Source organism: Pleurodeles waltl, chromosome 5 (assembly GCF_031143425.1).
Source record: "Pleurodeles waltl isolate 20211129_DDA chromosome 5, aPleWal1.hap1.20221129, whole genome shotgun sequence".
Taxonomy (NCBI): domain Eukaryota; kingdom Metazoa; phylum Chordata; class Amphibia; order Caudata; family Salamandridae; genus Pleurodeles; species Pleurodeles waltl.
The window spans coordinates 651,883,106-651,908,008 of NC_090444.1; positions in this window are offsets into that span (position 1 = coordinate 651,883,106).

Sequence of the window (24,903 nt, forward strand, 5' to 3'; positions counted from 1 at the left end):
CAACCCCTCATCGTTGAGTTTGGCAGCATGGCTCCTGAGCTAGTGCAATATGGACACTTGAACCTACCTCAGGACTGTATGGAAATTCTGAAGGAAGCAAAGCGCCCTTCCACACGATCAGCCTATGCAAGCAAGTGGAAGAGATTCTGCATTTGGTGTTTACACAACAACATTGACCCGGTTTCCTGTGGGGAACAATCTATCCTGCCATACTTGTTAAGTTTGGCAAAATCGGGCTTACAACTGTCGTCAATAAAAGTTCACTTGGCGGCGATAACGGCATACAGAAAGAGTCCTTCACAAACTTCCTTTTTTCGGATTCCGATTATTAAGGATTTCCTAGAAGGTTTAAAGAAGGTTTTTCCTCCCATTAGAAAGCCTTCTCCTCCATGGGAACTGAACGTTGTCTTATCACGTCTGATGCTGCCGCCATTCGAGCCGATACATAAGGCATCGCTGCAGCATCTCACATGGAAAGCTGCTTTTCTGGTGGCAATCACTTCAGCGCGTAGGGTCAGCGAAATCCAGGCCCTTTGCGCTCAGGAACCCTACACGGTTTTTCATTCTGCGAAAGAGGTAATGAGAACTCATCCAAACTTTTTACCTAAAGTAGTCTCCGACTTCCATGTGAACCAAACAATTTCATTACCGATTTTCTTTCAGAATCCAGCTACCCCTGCTGAGAGAACTCTGCACTCTCTGGATGTAAAGAGAGTCTTGAAATTTTACCTGGACAGGACAAAAAGCTTTCGAAAATCACAACAGCTTTTTATTAACTATGGCCCAATCAGAACAGGTTTGGGCACATCTAAACAATCGTTATCCAGGTGGATTGTTTCATGTATAATGTTATGTTATCAGTTAGCAAACAAATCCCTTGGTGGTAGGCCAAAAGCCCACTCTACCAGAGGGAAAGCAGCTACTGTAGCCTTGATGAGAAATGTCCCTTTGGCAGAAATATGCAAGGCTGCCACTTGGAGGTCGGTCCATACCTTTACTAAGCATTACTGCCTTGATACAGACGCTAGGGCAGATGCTCAGGTTGGGCAGGCTTTGCTCAAGAATTTGTTTGCATGATTCATGTTTTTCTCAGTATTCTTATATCTACTCCACCGCGGTTATGGGGATGGGCTTGCTACTCTATTCAGTGCTTATGACTATACATGGAAATCCCCTACGAGAGAAGGAATGGTTTCTTACCTGTAACTCCAGTTCTCTCGTAGGGGTATTTCCATGATAGTCATAAGCAACCCTCCCTCCTCCCCGGTGGAGTTGACATACAACATGAATATTATGGAGGTTGGTACTCCAACAAATGTTTTGTTTTTCTTCATGTCAGGTTAATAGCCTCCAAAAAAGAACTGAGGCAACTGCCTTTTGCTGTGCATGATGGGAAACAGGAAGACTTTACTTTCTTAAAGGCACAGCTCTATTTTCATTCTGTATAATGGCAGCCTATGGGCTACACTGCCCTACATTGTTTTATTCTCATGAGAGGTGTAAATAAAATATGAGAATGTATTTATTTATGTATTTATAGAATAAATAGAGGTTTAAACGTGAATTTATACTACAACTGTTTTTTCTTCTAACAATTTGGTCTGTGTAGTTGTTCACATAGGCTGCACATTGTTATTCTTAAGTGTTTTTCACAGACCTTTTTTGTCAAGGAGCTGATGATTGCACTTAAGAATATACTACACAACAGTGCTCCGGGGTCCCCGCAGGCGCGCGGAACTATACAGTGCTTATGACTATCATGGAAATACCCCTACGAGAGAACTGGAGTTACAGGTAAGAAACCATTCCTTACAGCAAAAGGGCAGGATTATGCACCTTGACCTTCACATCTCCAACTTCACACTTAGTGGCGACAACTGAACACCGTCGACTGGAGGTGATTGATGCCATCTTGGCAACCGGTTGTGTCCCTTAACAAAAACTGTACATGCCTGTTGTTGGGACAGATTTGTGGTTTAGTGCGGCACACGTCAGATTGATCCCCTCCAGTCCAAATTGAGTGATGTTTTGTTATTTGTTCTGTCTCCTGCCCACCAAGTGTTTGCTTTGGGCACAGTTAAGTGTTATCTTTTAGTCATTTTGGCCTTCCGGTGTTTGCCTGATCAGCCTTCATTGTTTAAGTCATTAGTTGTGATGCGATTTTCGCAACGGCTTCAACATAAGTTTCCACCTTCTCCCTTTGTCATGCTCCAATGTGACCTTAATCTGGTCCAGACTTATCTGATGTGCACACCATTCAAGCTGCTTCACATTTCTCCTTTACATCTTCTTACCATTAAGATCGTATTCTGTGCAGAAGAAAACCATCTCCTGCTGCATCGTGCTCTGCATTAAGATATGCTACGCTTTGGCTAAAAAAAGAGCCTCCAGAAGGGCCTTATGCTCATTTTACCAGGACCAAAGCAGCTACTGCTGTGTTAGCATGTGGGGTTCCTGTCCTAGACATCTGCCAGGCAGCTACATGGGCAACCTTACAAACACACACTTATGAAGCACTATTGTCTGGACAGTCTGGTTCGCCCAGGGGGCATTTTCCCTCCTTGGTCCTGCAGGACTTTTAGGTTTTAGTCTATTCAGAGACCACCTCCAAATTGGTACTAGTTTCGTATTTATTAACAAGTTGAGAAATCTGAAGCTAGAAGTCTCTGTCATTAGAACAAGTTGCTTACCTTCTGTAGCTATCTTTCTAGTAGAGAATCTGTCTGTAGATTTCCCACCAACCCTCCCATCCTCCCTGTTTTGTGACTGGGCTCTGTCCATTAATAAGAAAGTAGTTCTAGGAAACTGCACACTGTCTACCAATTTAATTTTGGGGCTCTGCATCTGAGAGCCCCTGACAGTTTCAAAAACAACTGATGTCAGTGCCTATATAGGCTCTGCACATAATTTCTGGGGCAGAACAGTGCCTCTGCCGGAAGACCCCAAGGCGCTGCCTTCCGACACTCAAAGCTACTACTGAAAAATGTTCAGTTCCCCTCAGACAGCTGGGGAGTATTCAAAAGGTGAGGAATCTGCAGCCATATTGAGTCTCTTTAAAAAAGAGTATTAGCAAAGATAAGTAACTTGTTCGTTTTGGCTTAGTTGTAATCAAGTAAGTACATAGTTATACCTCTTAGCTTGTTGACATCGTGAGATGAGTTCTGTACGTCTATGTTTGAAATTATTACAAAAAAACATTGTAAAATGGCTACTGTGAATGCACATGCAGAGACATCTTTTAATAGTCTTTGTACTAAAGCTTTTCAAAAATAATTTCTAAAGAAAGCAAGCATTGGCAAGACAAAAGGTCTGCAACAAATGCCAGACCGATTGGCTTCGCCATTGGTTGTTAGGTTTCACTTTATGAATGCTGCTTGAAAAATGAATATATGCCTGATCTGTTTAGAGTTAGATGAATAAGAGAAAACCAGTAGGTCCAGTGGAATTGACGGGTTTGCGACGGGTTAAGCTGCCAGTGTCGTTCCTCCGGATTGACCGTTAGCTTATGCACTGTATGATTTCTTTGGCAACCAATCTTTTCATTTATGCACCAGTAGAACATAGTTGAGGCTTCATAGACATCATTATAATGAGGCAGTCTATTTCCTTACAAAGGTTCAGCAAGTCACTTATCACACATCCCATTATAATGACTTTCTGCATGGGAGGCTTCACGTCTGCATTTCAATGTAAACAAAAATGGCTTAGAAAATATTTGCGAGGGGCATGGTAAATGAAAAAAGAAAATTTTTCACAAATGCCTTTTTCATTCTAAAGTGAGATAATTAAAGGCAGAGAACCATTTAAAGCAGCAAATTAGAAGCAAGTCACATGGTTAACATCATAAAGAAGCAGGAGTGTAGTTTAGTCAGTGAGATTATGGGTGTGTGAATCTCAAATTGCCCAACTAAAAAGAGTGGGCTGCAGGGTGGAGGAGAAAGGTGCTCAAGGATCGGGATGAACGATTTCCTTCACGAATAAGGTCAGTACTGGTTTCTATTTGGTGGCTTTTGTTTAGAGTGCTAAAGTGGGTGACAAAAGATGGGATGGAGTGCTACCTCGAGTGGATGCCACTGGTTAGACTGTTTACAAGCATTCAAATCATCGCCCTTTGGGTGGTTGATTGCTAGTAGTATGTCTGGAAACCTGAGCCTAGCACAGCTTTCCAGGCCTACTACGGCCAATGATTGTAAGTTCCAAAAAGTTGTAAATTTGCACCCATTTAAGGAGTACTTCTATGGGTGCTGATTTACTACATTTTTGGTAAACCACCCGGAAGATATTTTTATGTTTCCAGTTGAAAAAATTAAAGTTAAAAGCTCTTCGTGAAATGAGAACAAGAAAACCTGCCTCAGACATAACAGACCCGAAACAAGCACCCCATACCCCACTACAAACCCACAAATGGATTTAGAGGTGTAACACCCCCATTGATCCCCGCCCCCCACAAGCTGTGCCTCTTTCTCTATTGAGTTGTATATTACATTAACTGGTAGATAGACTTATCCTTGGGTAGGACTTATGGAGGTTGTAGAAGGTCTTTTCCCTCCCTCTAGCTTGGGTTTGTAAATCTCCAGATGTTTATTTTCTCATTTAAATTTTCTGAATGTGGTTTGAAATTTGTTTGGTATGCATCTTATTTGTGAGTTTTTTTCTCATGTAACCATACTGTCTGATGTCTGGTCAGTAAAGGTGTTGCAGTCACCACCTAGAATTAGGTTGACTTCTTTTGGCAATTTTCTAATGAGTATTTGTTTCCAGAAGATTGGGTTGTCCGAGAAAGGGGTGTATATATTGGTTACAACATTTTTGATCTGTGGGAAACATAGTATGGCTGTTGGGTACATAACTGCATTCCTGGTTTGGGTAATAGCTCTTTAGATTGATCGTATTTACCAATTCTTATTAAGTTATGTATCAGTTTAAATGCAATGATAAAGAAGAGCCTGGCATTCATGAATTTCTGACTATAGTTTAGATTGGTTGTTTTTTGTTTGGTCTTGTAGATATTTTAGATTTTGATGGGTATATAGTGCCATATTTAATGCTGAATTTCTGACTATAGTTTAGATTGGTTGTTTTTTATTTGGTCTTGTAGATATTTTACATTTTGATGGGTATATAGTGTCATATTTAATGCTGTGTTGTCTCAGCCTTGGTCTCATATGCAAAAATGCATTTTTCCAACCAACCTTTGTTTTGGGAAAATTTTATAAAATGTGGCCTGTTTTTGCTTCCATTTGGTTTTAATACCATGTTAGCTTGGCTGTAATCAAGACATATGTATTTATGTCTCTTGGCTTCTTTCTAAAAATTAATGAGTTCTGCGGGCCATGATTGTGGATTTGTTATATGTTTAGTAGATCTCAGGATGGGAAGATCCAGTAGCCTGGATACAAGCTTTTCCAGGAATGTGGTTCTTTACCTTCTTGTACACCCAAAACGATTTTATTTTCCAATTTTGGAGGGAGCGCGAAGGGGGGGGGGGTGTTATTGTGTTATTTTTGTTTGTTTTTTGTAACAGGTAAACATGATATTCTGATACTTGGACTCTGTGGAAAAAAACATTCAAGTTCCCCAACTATATTCTCATTTTTGCTGTTCTTTTGTTAACTACAGTCTAGTGTCCATTCAAAAATATGCAGTTTGATGGAGGTGGATATCAGAAGTGGTTTCAGCGCTTTAATTTATGCCAAGAGCTCTGACAGAGTATGTTCTTTATTTTGCCTCATAGATGATAGAGGATCATTTTCGGGTCTTTTGTTTTTTAACTTGTATTCAGTGTGCTCAAGGGGACTCTTTTGATTGATGTCTTTCTTCGTCTTACTGCAGGGGTAGAGATCTATGGTCTGTTTTTGATTCTTTTACTTTTGCACTTTTCAGCAGTGTTATTTGTTTAAAATTAGTGGTCTTGTGTCCTATTCAGTTTTCTAATGTTCTTGCTATTCATCTTGCTATTGGTTACTTATCCTTATTTCTTCCTCTCTTGTTTCTCTTATTTTTTTGCCTATTCCTCTTATTTCTTTACCATCTTTCTTTCTTTATCTAATTTTTCCTCTTTATTTTTTTATTCCCTTTATCTTTGGTCTATCTGTCTTTTCTTATGTTTGTTTGTTCTTTCTTTACTTATCTATTTCTTTCTTCGTATCAGTTATTCCTTCTTCTTACGTTTCCTTTTTTTCTTATCTTTCTTATTTTGCCTTTGTTCCTACATTTGTACCTTTACTCTTCTTTTTGTATTTCTTACATCTTGCCTTTCACAATTTATTTCACTCTAACTTTCTTTATGTGGAGTTTGTTAGCCTCAAATGGCAACTTCTGATTCTAAAATGGCGTATCACGTATGGTGAAATGGCACTATACAACCTACAATGTTTTCTGCCTGATTCAAAAGAAGGTGGTCAGTGGCACATATTTCTGGTTTTTAGTTTGGAATTACTTATGGGGCTCTTCTCTCAATCTCTGTCCTTGTGGGCCTCAATTGCCTTTCCCCTTTTTACTGGGGCATTCTGTCTTTTGCCTGCTGTCCTCCATCCTCCAAAATCACTGCTGACCTGTGGTAAGACAAACTGTCATTGCACAGCCAAGTGGTTGCTTTTGAAGGGTCCGCTATTCTGGGCGTCCACCTCTATGTTGATTTACAACAAGGTTGTCCAATGTCTTTTGGTGCCCTTCTCCAATGCGGCCTCTGTGTTGTGGTGGTCTGTAAAATAACACATTGTATGACCAGATCTGTTAGGGAGATTGTTGCAGCATTTGGTTTTGTTGCTGCTGTGTGGGGGTCCTGGAGATGAACCCAACTGCAAAAAAATGCAGCTTTGTCTCTCCAGCTTCTGCTTGCAGCTGGAGTGGGAGACAGCTATGGCATCTTGGTAGGCCACACTGAAGTCCTCCATTCTAGCCAGGAGCCTGCCAATGAACCTCTGGAAGGTGGCAGAAGAATTCTTCAACGCAAAAGGCTTCACTCTAAACTGGCAGTGTCCCCCTGTGGTAGACAATGCTAATCTCTCTTTAGCCTCCTCAGGCAGGGTAATCTGCCAGTTCCCTGCTGTCATATTAGAAGTACTCAGGAACGTATCAGCTCCCGGCCTGTCAATGAGCTCGTCAGCTTGGGGGATGGGGCGAGCATCAGTCTTGGTGACTGAAATGAGCTCCCACACATAACCTGAGTCCTGGTGTGGTGCCCGGTTGCGTGGCTTTGGGTACCAGCACAACTGAGCTCGACCAGGCAGTATTGCAGTGCTCTTTCACCCCTAGTTTAAGTACCCAAACAGGATGGCCTTAGAGGGAATCACATGAGCTAAACCCAACTCCGTTCTGTAGCACTTCCCTATAGACAGAAAACAGGCATGGACTTGATGTACGCAGACATGACGTTGTTATCCCTGTCAGACATTACTCTGTAGGGAAAATCCACCCAGGTAAAAATCCTCATTGGGGCCCGAGCCACTGCAGATGCTGGCACTGATCTCATGAGAACAACAAGAAAAACTGACACAGACCCGATGCAGGAATGATCACACTAGTTTGTTTAAATCTGTTTATTGAGTTTTTTCATCATACAAAACCGCGATATTGTAAACAACCAATAGGATAGCATACATTTAAAAGCATAATGTAAAGTTGTCAATAAGAGGTGTCTACATACGGAATGACTCCAATAGTAAGCGAAGATTGCGTTTGGGGGTGTCATTCCCCAAGGAGCCTTCCCTGCAGAAGGTATACCTCTGTTGAGTTGAATATTACCTTGTTAACTAGTGGATAGACTTATCCTTGAGCAGTAGTTATGGAGGTTGTAGTAGACTGTGTGTTTTCAACCTCTAGCTTGTGTTGTAAATCTCCATATGCTTATGATAGCATCTTCTTCAGTTATCCTACACAAGGAGTCTGTTCTGTTTGCTTTTGTCACCCTAAATGGGAAGGGTATGGCCAGATGTGGATCCAATGCTCACTGTGCCACTGGATTCAAGCTAGCCTTGCTGATGAGGGGTGATATCCCGAAACTGGTCCCAGGATGCTTGTTTCTGGCCCAGAGATAACCTGGCCTGGCAGTTTGGGTTAGACTGTTCCCATGGGGAGCAAGTTCAAGACTGATTTGCATACAGCTTGGTTAAAACTGGGGTGGTGTGGTGAGCAAGAAAACAATGGCTTAAACTCAGACCTGTGACTGGGGATGAATGTTTGATTGTTCAGCATTTGCTTTTGGGACACTTGGCATCCCCCTTTATATGCTTTTAACATGCATAGCACTTTGGTACAAACATCCTGTTTTGTTTGTCAAACCCCATTTTTCTTCTGGTCAGACTGGGGCTGGGTGTCTTTCCCCTGTGGGCTATTTGAGCTATTTTGAAGGCCTTGAGACAACTCCCTATTTTCATTTTATATCCCCCCTCTTTCTTTCGGTGAGGACCCTGACCACCCTTTTGGGAACCCTCTGTTGCCTTTTTGGACACTCTGTGCTGACCCAGATGTCCGCCTCCTTTGCATGCTTCCTGGGGTCAGTAAGCTTAGTATCTGATAGAGGCTTCTAGCTGCAGATTCCTTACCTTAGAATTTCCCCAGTGTAGGAGGCTGGCCTGGTTTGTAGTGGTACCAAGGGGTACTTACACTCTGCACCAGGTCCAGTTATCCCTTATTAGTGTAGAAGAGGTGTCTAGCAGCTTAGGCTGATAAAAAAGGGTAGCTTAGCAGAGCAGCTGAGGCTGAACTAGGAGACGTTTAAAGCTCCTACTATACCACTGGTGTCATATGCACAATATCATAAGAAAACACAATACACAGATATACTAAAAATAAAGGTACTTTATTTTTATGACAATATGCCAAAAGTATCTCAGTGAGTACCCTCAGTATGAGGATAGCAAATATACACAAGATATATGTACACAATAACAAAAATATGCAGTAATAGCAATAGAAAGCAATGCAAGCAATGTACAGTCACAATAGATTGCACATAGGTATAGGGGCAACACAAACCATATACTCTAGAAGTGGAATGTGAACCACGAATGGACCCCAAACCTATGTGAGCTTGTAGAGGGTTGCTGGGACTGTAAGAAAACAGTGAGGGTTAGAAAAATAGCCCACCCCAAGACCCTGAAAAGTGGGTGCAAAGTGCACCTAAGTTCCCCAGAGAGCACAGAAGTCGTGATAGGGGAATTCTGCAAGGAAGACCAACACCAGCAATGCAACAACGATGGATTTCCAGACGAGAGTACCTGTGGAACAAGGGGACCAAGTCCAAGAGTCACACTCAGGTCGGGAGTGGGCAGATGCCCAGGAAATGCCAGCAGTGGGTGCAAAGAAGCTGCCACCGGATGGTAGAAGCTGTGGACTCTGCAAGAACGAAGAGGACTAGGAACTTCCCCTTTGGAGGATAGATGTCCCACGTCGTGAAGACGCTTGCAGAGGTATTTCCGTGCAGAAAGACCGCAAACAAGCCTTGCTAGCTGCAAGGGTCGCAGTTAGGGTATTTGGATGCTGCTGTGGCCCAGGAGGGACCAGGATGTCGCCAATTGCGTGAGGAGACAGAGGAGGTGTCCAGCAAGACAAAGAGCCCACTCAGAAGCAAGCAGCACCGCAGAAGTGCCGGAACAGGCACTACGAAGAAGAGTGAGCCGGAGCTCACCCGAAGTCACAAAAGAAGGTCCCACGACGCCGGAGGACAACTCAGGAGGTCGTGCACTGCAGGTTAGAGTGTCGGGGACCCAGGCTTGGCTGTGCACAAAGGAAATCCTGGAAGAGTGCACAGGAGCCGGAGCAGCTGCAAATCATGCGGTACCCAGCAATGCAGTCTAGCGTGGGGAGGCAAGGACTTACCTCCACCAAACTTGGACTGAAGAGTCACTGGACTGTGCGAGTCACTTGGACAGGGTTGATGAGTTCCAGGGACCACGCTCGTCGTGCTGAGAGGGGACCCAGAGGACCGGTGATGCAGTCTTTTGGTGCCTGCGGTTGCAGTGGGAAGATTCCGTCGACCCACGGGAGATTTCTTCGGAGCTTCTAGTGCAGAGAGGAGGCAGACTACCCCCACAGCATGCACCACCAGGAAAACAGTCGAGAAGGCGGCCGGATCAGCGTTACAAGGTCGCAGTAGTCGTCTTTGCTACTTTGTTGCAGTTTTGCAGGCGTCCAGAGCAGTCAGCGGTCGATTCCTTGGCAGAAGGTGAAGAGAGAGATGCAGAGGAACTCTGATGAGCTCTTGCATTCGTTATCTAAAGAATTCCCCAAAGCAGAGACCCTAAATAGCCAGAAAAGGAGGTTTGGCTACCTAGGAAGGAGGATAGGCTAGCAACACAGGTAAGAGCCTATCAGAAGGAGTCTCTGACGTCACCTGCTGGCACTGGCCACTCAGAGCAGTCCAGTGTGCCAGCAGCACCTCTGTTTCCAAGATGGCAGAGGTCTGGAGCACACTGGAGGAGCTCTGGGCACCTCCCAGGGGAGGTGCAGGTCAGGGGAGTGGTCACTCCCCTTTCCTTTGTCCAGTTTCGCGCCAGAGTAGGGCTGGGGGATCCCTGAACCGGTGTAGACTGGCTTATGCAGAGATGGGCACCATCTGTGCCCATCAAAGCATTTCCAGAGGCTGGGGGAGGCTACTCCTCCCCAGCCCTGACACCTTTTTCCAAAGGGAGAGGGTGTAACACCCTCTCTCTGAGGAAGTCCTTTGTTCTGCCTTCCTGGGCCAAGCCTGGCTAGACCCCAGGAGGGCAGAAACCTGTCTGAGGGGTTGGCAGCAGCAGCAGCTGCAGTGAAACCCCGGGAAAGGTAGTTTGGCAGTACCGGGGTCTGTGCTAGAGACTCGGGGGGTCATGGAATTGTCTCCCCAATGCCAGAATGGCATTGGGGTGACCATTCCATGATCTTAGACATGTTACATGGCCATGTTCGGAGTTACCATTGTGACGCTATACATATGTCGTGACATATGTATAGTGCATGCGTGTAATGGTGTCCCCGCACTCACAAAGTCCGGGGAATTTGCCCTGAACAATGTGGGGGCACCTTGGCTAGTGCCAGGGTGCCCACACACTAAGTAACTTAGCACCCAACCTTTACCAGGTAAAGGTTAGACATATAGGTGACTTATAAGTTACTTAAGTGCAGTGGTAAATGGCTGTGAAATAACGTGGACGTTATTTCTCTCAGGCTGGAGTGGCAGGCCTGTGTAAGAATTGTCAGAGCTCCCTATGGGTGGCAAAAGAAATGCTGCAGCCCATAGGTATCTCCTGGAACCCCAATACCCTGGGTACCTCAGTACCATATACTAGGGAATATAATGATGTTCCAGTATGCCAATGTGAATTGGTGAAATTGGTCACTAGCCTGTTAGTGACAATTTGTAAAGAGAGAGCATAACCACTGAGGTTCTGGTTAGCAGAGCCTCAGTGAGTCAGTTAGGCATCACACAGGGAACACATACATATAGGCCACAAACTTATGAGCACTGGGGTCCTGGCTAGCAGGGTCCCAGTGACACATAACAAACATACTGAAAACATAGGGTTTTCACTATGAGCACTGGGCCCTGGCTAGCAGAATCCCAGTGAGACAATGAAAACACCCTGACATACACTCACAAACAGGCCAAAAGTGGGGGTAACAAGGCTAGAAAGAGGCTACTTTCTCACACAAACCCCCCCCAAACGAAGGACAATAAGGCTAACCTTGGCCAGTTGAGACTTTATTGTCTAAGTGGTGATAAGTAGAGAGTAGCTCTGCAATAGACTGGTTACTCCCTTTATCATCCACTATATGGTTACTTCCCTGTGGGGATGTAAACCACCCTGTTTGAAGTTTTTTAGCTAAGCAACAATGTGAAGATATATTTTCAGAGTTTCTATCAGTAAGTCTTAGTTTAGAGCAGTGGGAATTATCCACTGAACCTATTTCTAGTGATGAGAATGCCAGACAGGGATGCTGTCTCAATAAATCCATAGCTGGGCAAAAACTTTGTCCATATGGCTGGAAGAGAGAACAGGGATGCTGTTTCTCTTGAGTTGGAGCAGGGCAGGGATGCTGTCCTATGAGCTCCACACTAGGGCAGGGATGCTGTCCTAAGTGTTGTGAGGCAGTGCAGGGTTTCTGCACTAAAGTTTCTCTTGGAGGGTTGGAGGGATGCTCCATGTTAACTAAAATGGTGCTCTTTTTCTCACCAATGTTAGTTATCCCACAGAGAGGTACTTCCACCTCAGGGAGTAGAGCTTTGCCAGCTGATGATTCCCTTGGAACAGGTGCCACCCCAGGAGAGGTTTCTTCCACCACAGGAATGGTATCCTGAATTGCAGGGTGGTTAGGGGATACTGTGATACCCTTTTTACCTGTTGTTGGAGAGGGATCCTGAGTTTTCAGGCCTTCTCTCCTTTGCTTTTTCATTTCAGTAGAAATGAGAGGGAACAATTCCTCAGGGATACCCAGCATTGCTGCATGGGTATAAAACTCTACATCAGCCCAACCTGAGGCCTCTAGGTCATTACTGTAAAGAAATGGCTCCCTGTTGCAGTTACCCCCCACTTTTTGCCGGATACTGATGCTGACTTGACTGAGAAGTGTGCTGGGACCCTGCTAACCAGGTCCCAGCACCAGTGTTCTTTCACCTAAAATATACCATTGTTTTCACAATTGGCACAACCCAGGCACCTAGGTAAGTCCCTTGTAACTGGTACCCCTGGTACCAAGGGCCCTGATGCCAGGGAAGGTCTCTAAGGACTGCAGCATGTCTTATGCCACCCTAGCGACCCTTTACTCAGCACAGACACACTGCTTGCCAGCTTGTGTGTGCTGGTGGGGTGAAAATGACTAAGTCGACATGGCACTCCCCTCAGGGTGCCATGCCAACCTCACACTGCCTGTGGCATAGGTAAGTCACCCCTCTAGCAGGCCTTACAGCCCTACGGCAGGGTGCACTATACCACAGGTGAGGGCATAGGTGCATGAGCACTATGCCCCTACAGTGTCTAAGCAAAACCTTAGACATTGTAAGTGCAGGGTAGCCATAAGAGAATATGGTCTGGGAGTCTGTCAAAAACGAACTCCACAGCTCCATAATGGCTACACTGAATACTGGGAAGTTTGGTACCAAACTTCTCAGAATATTAAACCTACACTGATTCCAGTGTTGGATTTATTAAAAATGCACACAGAGGGCATCTTAGAGATGCCCCCTGTATTTTACCCAATTGTTCAGTGCAGGACTGACTGGTCTGTGCCAGCCTGCTGCTGAGAGACGAGTTTCTGACCCCATGCGGTGAGAGCCTTTGTGCTCTCTGAGGACAGAAACAAAGCCTGCTCTGGGTGGAGGTGCTTCACACCTCCCCCCTGCAGGAACTGTAACACCTAGCAGTGAGCTTCAAAGGCTCAAGCTTCGTGTTACAATGCCCCAGGGCACTCCAGCTAGTGGAGATGCCCGCCCCCTGGACCCAGCCCCCACTTTTGGCGGCAAGTCCAGGAGAGATAATGAGAAAAACAAGGAGGTGTCACTGGCCAGTCAGGACAGCCCCTAAGGTGTCCTGAGCTGAGGTGACTCTGACTTTTAGAAATCCTCCATCTTGTAGAAGGAGGATTCCCCCAATAGGAACAGGGATGTGCCCCCCTTCCCTCAGGGAGGAGGCACAAAGAGGGTGTACCCACCCTCAAGGATAGTAGCCATTGGCTACTAACCCCCCAGACCTAAACACGCCCTTAAATTTAGTATTTAAGGGCTCCCCAGAACCTAGAAACTCAGATTCCTGCAACCTAAGAAGAAGAGGACTGCTGAGCTGAAAAACCCTGCAGAGAAGACGGAGACACCAACTACTTTGGCCCCAGCCCTACCGGCCTGTCTCCCCCCTTCGAAAGAAAACTGCTCCAGCGACGCTTTCCCCAGGACCAGCGACCTCTGAATCCTCAGAGGACTGCCCTGCTCTAAAAGGATCAAGAAACTCCAGAGGACAGCGGCCCTGTTCACCAAAGACTGCAACTTTGTTTCCAAAGGAGCAACTTTAAAGACCCCTGCAATTCCCGCCAGAAGCGTGAGACTTGCAACACTGCACCCGGCGACCACGACTCGACTGGTGGAGAAACAATGCTACAGGGAGGACCCCCCGGCGACTCCAAGACTGTGAGTAACCAAAGTTGTCCCCCCTGAGCCCCCACAGCGACGCCTGCAGAGGGAATCCCGAGGCTCCCCCTGACCGCGACTGTCTGAATCCAAAATCCCGACGCCTGGAAAAGACCCTGCACCCGCAGCCCCCAGGACCTAAAGGATCGGAACTCCAGTGCAGGAGTGACCCCCAGGAGGCCCTCTCCCTTGCCCAGGTGGTGGCTACCCCGAGGAGCCCCCCCCCTTGCCTGCATCGCTGAAGAGACCCCTTGGTCTCTCATTGAAACCTATCGAAAACCTGACGCTTGTTTGCACACTGCACCCGACCGCCCCGTGCTGCTGAGGGTGTACTATCTGCTGACTTGTGTCCCCCCCGGTGCCCTACAAAACCCCCCTGATCTGCCCTCCGAAGACGCGGGTACTTACCTGCTGGCAGACTGGAACCGGGGCACCCCTTTCTCTATTGAAGCCTATGCGTTTTGGGCACCACTTTGAACTCTGCACCTGACCGGCCCTGAGCTGCTGGTGTGGTAATTTTGGGGTTGCTCTGAACCCCCAACGGTGGGCTACCTTGGACCCCAATCTGAGCCCCGTAGGTGGTTTACTTACCTGCAAGAACTAACAATAACTTACCTCCCCCAGGAACTGTTGAAAATTGCACTGTGTCTAGTTTTAAAATAGCTATATGTGTTTTATTTCAAAAGTATATATGCTATTGTGATTATTCAAAGTTCCTAAAGTACTTACCTGCAATACCTTTCAAATGAGATATTACATGTAGAATTTGAACCTGTGGTTCTTAAAATAAACTAAGAAAATATATTTTTCTATACAAAAACCTATTGGCCTGGACTTGTCTCTGAGTGTGTGTTCCTCATTTATTGCCTGTGTGTATGTACAACAAATGCTTAACACTACTCCTTTGATAAGCCTACTGCTCGACCACACTACCACAAAATAGAGCATTTGTATTATCTCTTTTTGCCACTATGTTACCTCTAAGGGGAACCCTTGGACTCTGTGCATACTAATCCTTACTTTGAAATAGTGCATACAGAGCCAACTTCCTACAATTACCTAAGAGACAATCTACAGGTAAGCTAGGTGATACTACCACCTGCTTAGGGCCAGTAACTCCACCCCAACTAAGCTGAACTATAGCTAAGGGAAGAAACTTAGTGGAGTTATGGACATCAATAATCTTATACTGTTGTCCAATGATGTGTTGTTCAGGAGCCACTAGGTTTTCAGTCACCAAAGTGATACTGGCACCTGTGTCCCTGTAGGCCTGGGCCTCAACACCATTTATTGAAACTGTCTGCCTGTACTTATCCATTGTAAGGGGACAAGCAGCCAGTGTGGCAAGGCCAATGCCACTAGGTGTGACAGAAACTGTCTTGGGACTGACTACCCCAGTTTCTATGATGGACCCATAAGTGAACCCAACTACACCCTTAGCTTGACTGTTGCCAGCAGTCCCACCACTAGTACCACTACTGCTAGGGGCACTAGAGCTTGATGTATTAGTGGTGGTAGGCTCAGGGGGTTTACCTGGACAGGACTTATCCCCTGGCCTATGGCCTCTGTTTTTACACACAAAGCACCAAGGCTTTTTAATGTGTGTGGGTTGAGAAGAAGAGGAAGAATTTGTTTTATCCCCACCCCCTGAAGAGTGTTTAGGATTTGAAGAAGGATCTTTGGTTTTACCCTTATCCCCATGCTTATCCTGAGATTTCTCACCATATTTCTTCTTGCCATCCTTGTCACCACCTGTATGAACTTTTCTGTTCACTCTTGTTCTGACCCATTTGTCTGCCTTCTTTCCGAATTCTTGGGGAGAGGTCAGATCTGAGTCCACTAGATACTGGTGCAACAAACCAGACACACAATTATTAAGAATATGCTCTCTCAGGATTAAGTTATACAGGCTTTCATAGTCAGAAACTTTACTGCCATGTAACCACCCCTCCAAGGCCTTCACTGAATGGTCAACAAAGTCTACCCAGTCTTGTGAAGACTCCTTTTTGGTTTCTCTGAACTTGATCCTGTACTGTTCAGTGGTTAAGCCATAACCATCTAGGAGTGCATTCTTAAGAACTGTAAAATTATTGGCATCATTTTCCTTAACAGTAAGGAGCCTATCCCTACCCTTTCCACTGAAAGATAGCCATAGGATAGCAGCCCACTGCCTTTGAGGGACCCCATGCACAACACAGGCCCTCTCAAGTGCAGCAAACCACTTGTTAATGTCATCCCCCTCCTTGTAAGGGGGACCTATCTTGTGCAGATTCCTAGAATCATGCTCTTTTACAGGATTACTATCTGTAATACTGCTGCTGCCACCATGGGGTCCAAACCCCAACCTCTGCCTTTCTTTTTCTAAGTAAAATGCTTCCCTGTCTAGATCCAGCTGTTGCTTTTTCAGCTTCAGCCTGGACTCTTCCACTCTCGATCTATTGAGTTCCCTTTCTAACACTCTGTCATCAGGGTGGGTGGGTTGGGCATGCTTAGACACAGAAGAATGGTGTGAATGGACAGAGGGAGACCTGTCCCTAACAGATGGCACTCTAACAACCTGGCCTAAAGGAGTAATCTCCCTACTGTGATGAGAACTCAAAGTACCAGCCCTGCTAGGTGGCCTGCTAAGGGGCAGGTTGGGAAGGTTCCCTTCTAACACTTTTACTGGGGCTACCCCAGAATCAGAGTGTGAACCATCATCTAATCTCTCACCAGATGTGCCAGCTATGGTCTTATCATGTTCAATGAGCATATTAACTAAATTCTCTAGAGGGATTCTTCCCTACCCCTAAACCTCTATCAATGCAGAGACTCCTTGCACCTTTCCAGCTAACGTGGTCATAAGCAGTGCTGGTCAGATCCAGAGTTTGACCTGTACCAGACATGATAGAAAAAGGTTTAAGGGACAGAAAAAGAAAGAAAAAGTTTCAGAACTTTTTAAGGAACAGAAAAAAAACTTTTTCAACTTTTAAGAAACTTTTTGAAAGTTTAGAGGTACTTTTCAGCACTTAGTAATAAAGTAAGAGGAGAAAAGCAAAACATTTTGGTTAGGTGTACATACACTGAACTTGTTTTGTATATTTTTCTCTTATGAAAAGTACAAAATGACAAAGTGGTAAATAGTTGCAAGTACTTATCACACCGCTGCACAACCAATGTAGGAGGCTGGCCTGGTTTGTAGTGGTACCAAGGGGTACTTACACTCTGCACCAGGTCCAGTTATCCCTTATTAGTGTAGAAGAGGTGTCTTGCAGCTTAGGCTGATAAAAAAGGGTAGCTTAGCAGAGCAGCTGAGGCTGAACTAGGAGACGTGTAAAGCTCCTACTATACCACTGGTGTCATATGCACAATATCATAAGAAAACACAATACACAGATATACTAAAAATAAAGGTACTTTATTTTTATGACAATATGCCAAAAGTATCTCAGTGAGTACCCTCAGTATGAGGATAGCAAATATACACAAGCTATATGTACACAATACCAAAAATATGCAGTAATAGCAATAGAAAGCAATGCAAGCAATGTACAGTCACAATAGATTGCAATGAGAGCACATAGGTATAGGGGCAACACAAACCATATACGCTAGAAGTGGAATGCGAACCACGAATGGGCCCCAAACCTATGTGAGCTTGTAGAGGGTCGCTGGGACTGTAAGAAAACAGTGAGGGTTAGAAAAATAGCCCACCCCAAGACCCTGAAAAGTGGGTGCAAAGTGCACCTAAGTTCCCCAGAGAGCACAGAAGTCGTGATAGGGGAATTCTACAAGGAAGACCAACACCAGCAATGCAACAACGATGGATTTCCAGACGAGAGTACTTGTGGAACAAGGGGACCAAGTCCAAGAGTCACACTCAGGTCGGGAGTGGGCAGATGCCCAGGAAATGCCAGCTCTGGGTGCAAAGAAGCTGCCACCAGATGGTAGAAGCTGTAGACTCTGCAAGAACAAAGAGGACTAGGAACTTCCCCTTTGGAGGATGGATGTCCCACGTCGTGAAGAAGCTTGAAGAGGTGTTTCCGTGCAGAAAGACCGCAAACAAGCCTTGCTAGCTGCAAGGGTCGTGGTTAGGGTTTTTGGATGCTGCTGTGGCCCAGGAGGAACCAGGATGTCGCCAATTGCGTAAGGAGACAGAGGGGGCGTCCAGCAAGACAAAGATCCCACTCAGAAGCAAGCAGCACCCGCAGAAGTGCCGTAACAGGCACTACGAAGAAAAGTGAACCAGAGCTCACCCGAAGTCACAAAAGAAGGTCCCACGACGCCAGAGGACAACTCAGGAGGTCGTGCACTGCAGGTTAGAGTGTCGGGGACCCAGGCTTGGCTGTGCACAAAGGAAATCCTGGAAGAGTGCGCAGGAGCCAGAGCAGCTTCAAATCACGCGGTACCGAGCAATGCAGTCTAGCGTGGGGAGGCAAGGACTTACCTCCACCAAACTTGGACTGAAGAGTCACTGGATGTGGGAGTCACTTGGACAGGGTTGCTGAGTTCCAGGGACCACGCTTGTCGTGCTGAGAGGGGACCCAGAGGACCGGTGATGCAGTCTTTTGGTGCCTGCGGTTGCAGGGGGAAGATTCCGTCGACCCACAGGAGATTTCTTCAGAGCTTCTAGTGCAGAGAGGAGGCAGACTACCCCCACAGCATGCACCACCAGGAAAACAGTTGAGAAGGCGGCCGGATCAGCGTTACAAGGTCGCAGTAGTCGTCTTTGCTACTTTGTTGCAGTTTTGCAGGCGTCCAGAGCAGTCAGCGGTCGATTCCTTGGCAGAAGGTGAAGAGAGAGATGCAGAGGAACTCTGATGAGCTCTTGCATTCGTTATCTAAAGAATTCCCCAAAGCAGAGACCCTAAATAGCCAGAAAAGGAGGTTTGGCTACCTAGGAAGGAGGATAGGCTAGCAACACAGGTAAGAGCCTATCAGAAGGAGTCTCTGACGTCACCTGCTGGCACTGGCCACTCAGAGCAGTCCAGTGTGCCAGCAGCACCTCTGTTTCCAAGATGGCAGAGGTCTGGAGCACACTGGAGGAACTCTGGGCACCTCCCAGGGGAGGTGCAGGTCAGGGGAGTGGTCAGTCCCCTTTCCTTTGTCCAGTTTCGCGCCAGAGCAGGGCTGGGGGATCCCTGAACCGGTGTAGACTGGCTTATGCAGAGATGGGCACCATCTGTGCCCATCAAAGCATTTCCAGAGGCTGGGGGAGGCTACTCCTCCCCAGCCCTGACACCTTTTTCCAAAGGGAGAGGGTGTAACACCCTCTCTCTGAGGAAGTCCTTTGTTCTGCCTTCCTGGGCCTAGCCTGGCTGGACCCCAGGAGGGCAGAAACCTGTCTGAGGGGTTGGCAGCAGCTGCAGTGAAACCCCGGGAAAGGTAGTTTGTTAGTACCCGGGTCTGTGCTAGAGACTCGGGGGATCATGGAATTGTCTCCCCAATGCCAGTATGGCATTGGGGTGACAATTCCATGATCTTAGACATGTTACATGGCCATGTTCGGAGTTACCATTGTGACGCTATACATATGTTGTGACATATGTATAGTGCACGCGTGTAATGGTGTCCCCGCACTCACAAAGTCCGGGGAATTTGCCCTGAACAATGTGGGGGCACCTTGGCTAGTGCCAGGGTGCCCACACACTAAGTAACTTAGCACCCAACCTTTACCAGGTAAAGGTTAGACATATAGGTGACTTATAAGTTACTTAAGTGCAGTGGTAAATGACTGTGAAATAATGTGGACGTTATTTCACTCAGGCTGTAGTGGCAGGCCTGTGTAAGAATTGTCAGAGCTCCCTATGGGTGGCAAAAGAAATGCTGCAGCCCATAGGTATCTCCTGGAACCCCAATACCCTGGGTACCTCAGTACCATATACTAGGGAATTATAATGGTGTTCCAGTATGCCAATGTGAATTGGTGAAATTGGTCACTAGCCTGTTAGTGACAATTTGTAAAGAGAGAGCATAACCACTGAGGTTCTTGTTAGCAGAGCCTCAGTGAGACAGTTAGGCATCACACAGGGAACACATACATATAGGCCACAAACTTATGAGAACTGGGGTCCTGGCTAGCAGGGTCCCAGTGACACATAACAAACATACTGAAAACATAGGGTTTTCACTATGAGCACTAGGCCCTGGCTAGCAGGATCCCAGTGAGACAGTGAAAACACCCTGACATACAATCACAAACAGGCCAAATGTGGGGGTAACAAGGCTAGAAAAAGGTTACTTTCTCACACCCAGGCATCAGACTGGATCTGGAAGATTTTTCATGAGCAGTACCCCTGTGCACCAGTAGGTGGCATCGTTCAGTTCGCCTGCTCCAGAAGTGACATCCGCAGCCCCAATATATGCACTACCCTGGTGCCCTGACATCAGTATTTGTTTCTGCACCTGCCAGCGCGGATCCAGAGAAGAACTACCCCTAGTCATTTTTTCACTAAATGTTTCTACGTTATGCCAATTTTTTTTTGAGGTTTTCCTACTTGTGTGGCAGGGATGTCATCCAAGAAGGCCGGCCTCAAGCCTTGGGATGCTTGTCATCGACTGATATTGGGGACGGACCCCCATCTTGTTTGGCTTTGGAGCTTTGTACGCAACCACAGCCCCATGTCGTGCTCCGACTGCTGGGTTAGGAATCCAAAAGCCTTGAAAGAGCAACCCCTCAAGTTCCTGGCAGCTTGGCATGCAACACCGCAACATTTGAGTTCCCGGTTGAAGGAAAGGAGACAGGAGCGGTCACAAAGTCTCAGATCCTTGTCGCTCTCCAAGTTGTCGAGCCACTTGGGTAAGTCTGGTCACAAGAAGAAGTTGTTGAAGTGGTCTTAAGCTTCTCCATGTCTTTAGGCAGGTGGGACGAGGGAGCATCCACATTCTAAGCCTGGCTCTGCAGTAGCACCTGCGCCGAATCTGTGCCTCCCTGGCTTTCCTGGAGCTGGAGTGACCCCCTTCCCAACTAACAGAATTCTTTGATGCCATGCGCCTTCTATTTGGATGGCCCAACAACTCTGGTGTGCCTTTGGGCCCCTAGGGGTCAGCAGGGCCCCTTCTAGTACTGTTCCAGTGGCTCTAGCCCTGGCTCCTGTTGAACCCCAAAGATCCTTTCCGGGATCCTGTCTGGATCTTGTTGTACCACCTCGACCTTCCCCGGTGCCGGTGCCGATGCTCCCAGCGCCTGCCCTATTCTGATCCCTGATACAGAACAGGAGGGGCATCACCCGATGCTGTATCCAGCGCAATCTGGAGCCATGCCTTCCAGGCCAGAACCTGAGCCCTTTTCATATGTGCTAGGATTTTGGGAGGAATGGGAGGGGATGCTGGACCCTGAACAATACCACCCCTATGAAGAGCCTAACATGGACTGGTGTGAGGAACTGTGTGAAGCCAGTGGACTGGATACTTCTCCCGATGCTGGTATGCTTTCTCTCCCTATCATGGCTACGGAGGGGAGAGCATCATTTGCAATGGTGGTACGGAGGGTGGCCAAGGTTCTGGCAGTCAAGGCTAACGTCTTGATGGAGGTGCTGTATCCGGGAGTCTCCCACTGAGAACCGCTACTTCTGTTCAACAAAGCCCTCACTGATGTCCTACTAGGGACATGGTCTAAGCCCAGCACAGGGGCTCCTGTGAATGGAACGATTGCCCATTGCAACCACCGCGCTCCAGGTGACCCAACCTTTCTCACCCAACCCCCTACCTCAGACAGCTTGTTCGTCCAAGCCTCTACATCCCATGTAAATCTTGGTGCATGCCCTACCGCACTCCTGGACAGGGAATCCAAGAGGCTGCACACTTTAGCGAATAAAATGTGTTCTTCTGCCAGCCTGGTATTGCATGCCATTTGGGCCGCTACTCCCACACTCTGTGGGTTGTGCATTCGTCCCGGGGGAGACCTGGGCTGTGCCCTCTCAGGCTGTTGCCAACAGATGAGATTCAGCAAAGTTCATCATATGTTGTGGACTTGACATGACCGACTAACTGGACGGAGCCATTTCATCGATGGTGGCCTTGAGGCCTCACGCTTGGTTGAGGATGACAGGATGGACATGACCTTTGATGGCTCCCTTCTCTTCAGAGACAAAGCTGATTCGGTTCTGGAGCTCTTTAAGGACAGTCGGGCTATGGCCATGTCCGTGAGCCTTTCTATGGCCCCATGTCACCCTCAGTCTGCCTTTTGTGGCTATGGAAGGGGCTTCCAGTGGCACCATTACCTGCTCAGCCGCCGCTCACATTCCGCAGCCTTTGCGTGGTGGAGGGCAACTTACCCCCGTAGATCAGGCAGCATGCAGTCAGGTCAGTCCACCACCCGCCCACCAGCTGCAGCATCCAAATCCTCCTAGTTTGCCCTCATACCATCATGGGTATCCACTTGGCAGCAGGATTTTCCATCACCTGCCCCACTGGCAGCCCATAACATTGGACAGGTAGGTTTTGCACATAATCCACCGGGGCTACTCCCTTCCCTTTGTGACTACCTCTCCCCCATGCCACCATCTTGCAACAGGCTGAGAGAGGACCATCTATCTCTTCTCCACCAGGAAGTCACAGGCCAGAGGAGCCAAAGAGAGGGTACTAACGCCAGAAGTGGGTCATGGTTGCTGTTACCACTAAATTCTGCTGACGAAGAAGGTCAGATGCCTTTGTCCTATCCTAGACCTACACCCCCTCAATTACTTCATAAGTTCCACGCTTTGGATTTTGTCTGGTTGGGTGCCATTAGCACCATCTCCAAGGATGCAGGAGTGGGGGACACAGCTTGGAGGGTCAGGACTAATTTAAAGCTTGGTGCACTTCGCAAGTTTTTAGAGATGTTTGTGTCCCTGTAGCTCAGAAGAGGAGGCCAATGCAACTAGCCATTGTAGTCTCTCTGGTACTGTGTCCAACCAGGGAGGCAGTCCTCAAGCAGCAGGTACAACTGCAGTACAAGGCAAGCTTCAAGCAGCAGGGCAGTTCTCTAGGAGCAGCAGGGCAATCTCTGAAGTACAAGGCAGGCTTCTGAGTGTCATCCTCTGGTCCTGAAGTGAACTGAAGAGTGGGTTTGAGGGTCCTGTTTGTGTTCCTGGTGCACAAGTTTAAGTGGAAGAATCTTCTAGAGTTTTCCCACCATAGGTGGTTCTGGAATTTTATTTCTCCCTGCCGAGGCTCCAAGAGGTCTAGGGTGACAAAAGACTGGTGCAAAGGTATTTGTGAGAATGCTGAGACAGCTCCTTTGAAACTTAGATGGGGAGCAAATAGCTCAGCCCTTCCAATTGTGGCAGCCTGGCCCATCCTGCCAACAGCTAGTCTCCCTTTGTCTCACTTGTCTGAGAGGAACACACAAATGCCAGCTGCCACTCTAATACAGTCATGTGACCCAGGAAACATGATGCTGGCACCAAATGGGAAGGGCAAGAAAATGCCAACTTTCTGGAAGTTACATTTTCAGGATTGTGACTAAAATCCAACCTTACCATTAAACCAGATTTTAAACTACAATTCTCTCAAGACAAAACATAAAGCCCTCATTACAACCCTGGCAGTCGGTGATATAGTGGCGGTAATTCCGCCAACAGGCCGGCGGTAATAATTATGAAATTATGACCACGGCGGAAACCAGTCAGACAGACAGCCACTTTAACACACTGACCGCCAGGGCGAAATCAACAGGCACCACGGCGGTAACCGTCTACATCCAGGCAGAAGACAATGTTCCACCCACTGTATAATGACACACCAATCCACCACCTTTTCCGGGGTTGTACCAATGACATCAAAAGCCTGGTGGAAACATTGCACAGAAGGGAAAGACTCACCTCAGGAGACTCAAGGAAGAACCACCCCGCCATGGAGCCCGAGTTGCATGTGTTCCCCAGCTCTTGTATGTTCTGCTCCACTACAAACACCGGCGCCAGTGGAGACAACCACAGGGAGCACTGCTGCCTAGCACACAGGGGAGGGGGGAGGAAAAAGAGAGTGACACACACACGCAACACGCAACACCCCCACCCCCAACACCATACACACCAGCAGATGCACTAACATTACATATTCAACCTGTACCCCTCAGGAATAATGCAAGGGCAACCAAAATAGAGTAAAACAAGTGCAATAAGATAAATATATTAGCAATATGTGCATCCAAATAAAAAAGTACATACATATTCATAAATCAAGGGACACTGCCCAGTCCTCAATGTTCGTGGGCCACAGGGCCACATCACAAAGTCCAAGGCCCCACCTCACTCCTGCAACAACACGGAGAGAACCCTGCAGGGACATCAGGTTGAAAATAGCCAGGCACCTCAGGGGGGCAGGGAATGGAGAGGTACCTCAGCCAGAAGATGGTACAATGCCACTGGTCCTGGAGTGGGCAGCATGCCCATCACTCTGTCCTGGGGAGTGCAAGGCCACAGTCACTCAAGCGGGTGACTTGCCCACATGCTCTGGAGGGGGCAACATGCCCTGTGCTTGGTCCTGGGGAGTGCAAGGCCACAGTCTCTCAAGTAGGTGACTTGCCTACATTCTCCAGAGGGGGCAACATGCCCTGTGCTTGTCCTGGGGAGTGCAAGGCCACAGTCTCACAAGTGAATGACTTTCCCACTGGTTCTGGAGGGGGCATCGTGCCCAGTGAGCTTCATCCTGGGGAGGATTGGGCGAGTGGATGGCTTCTCCACTGGTTCTGGAGGGGGCATTGTGCCCTGTGAGCTTCATCCTGGGGAGGATGGGGTGAGTGGATGGCTTCTCCACTGGTTCTGGAGGGGGCATTGTGCCCTGTGATGCCGAACTTGGGGAGTGCAAGGTCACAGTCTCTCACCTGGTTGTCATACCCACAGGAT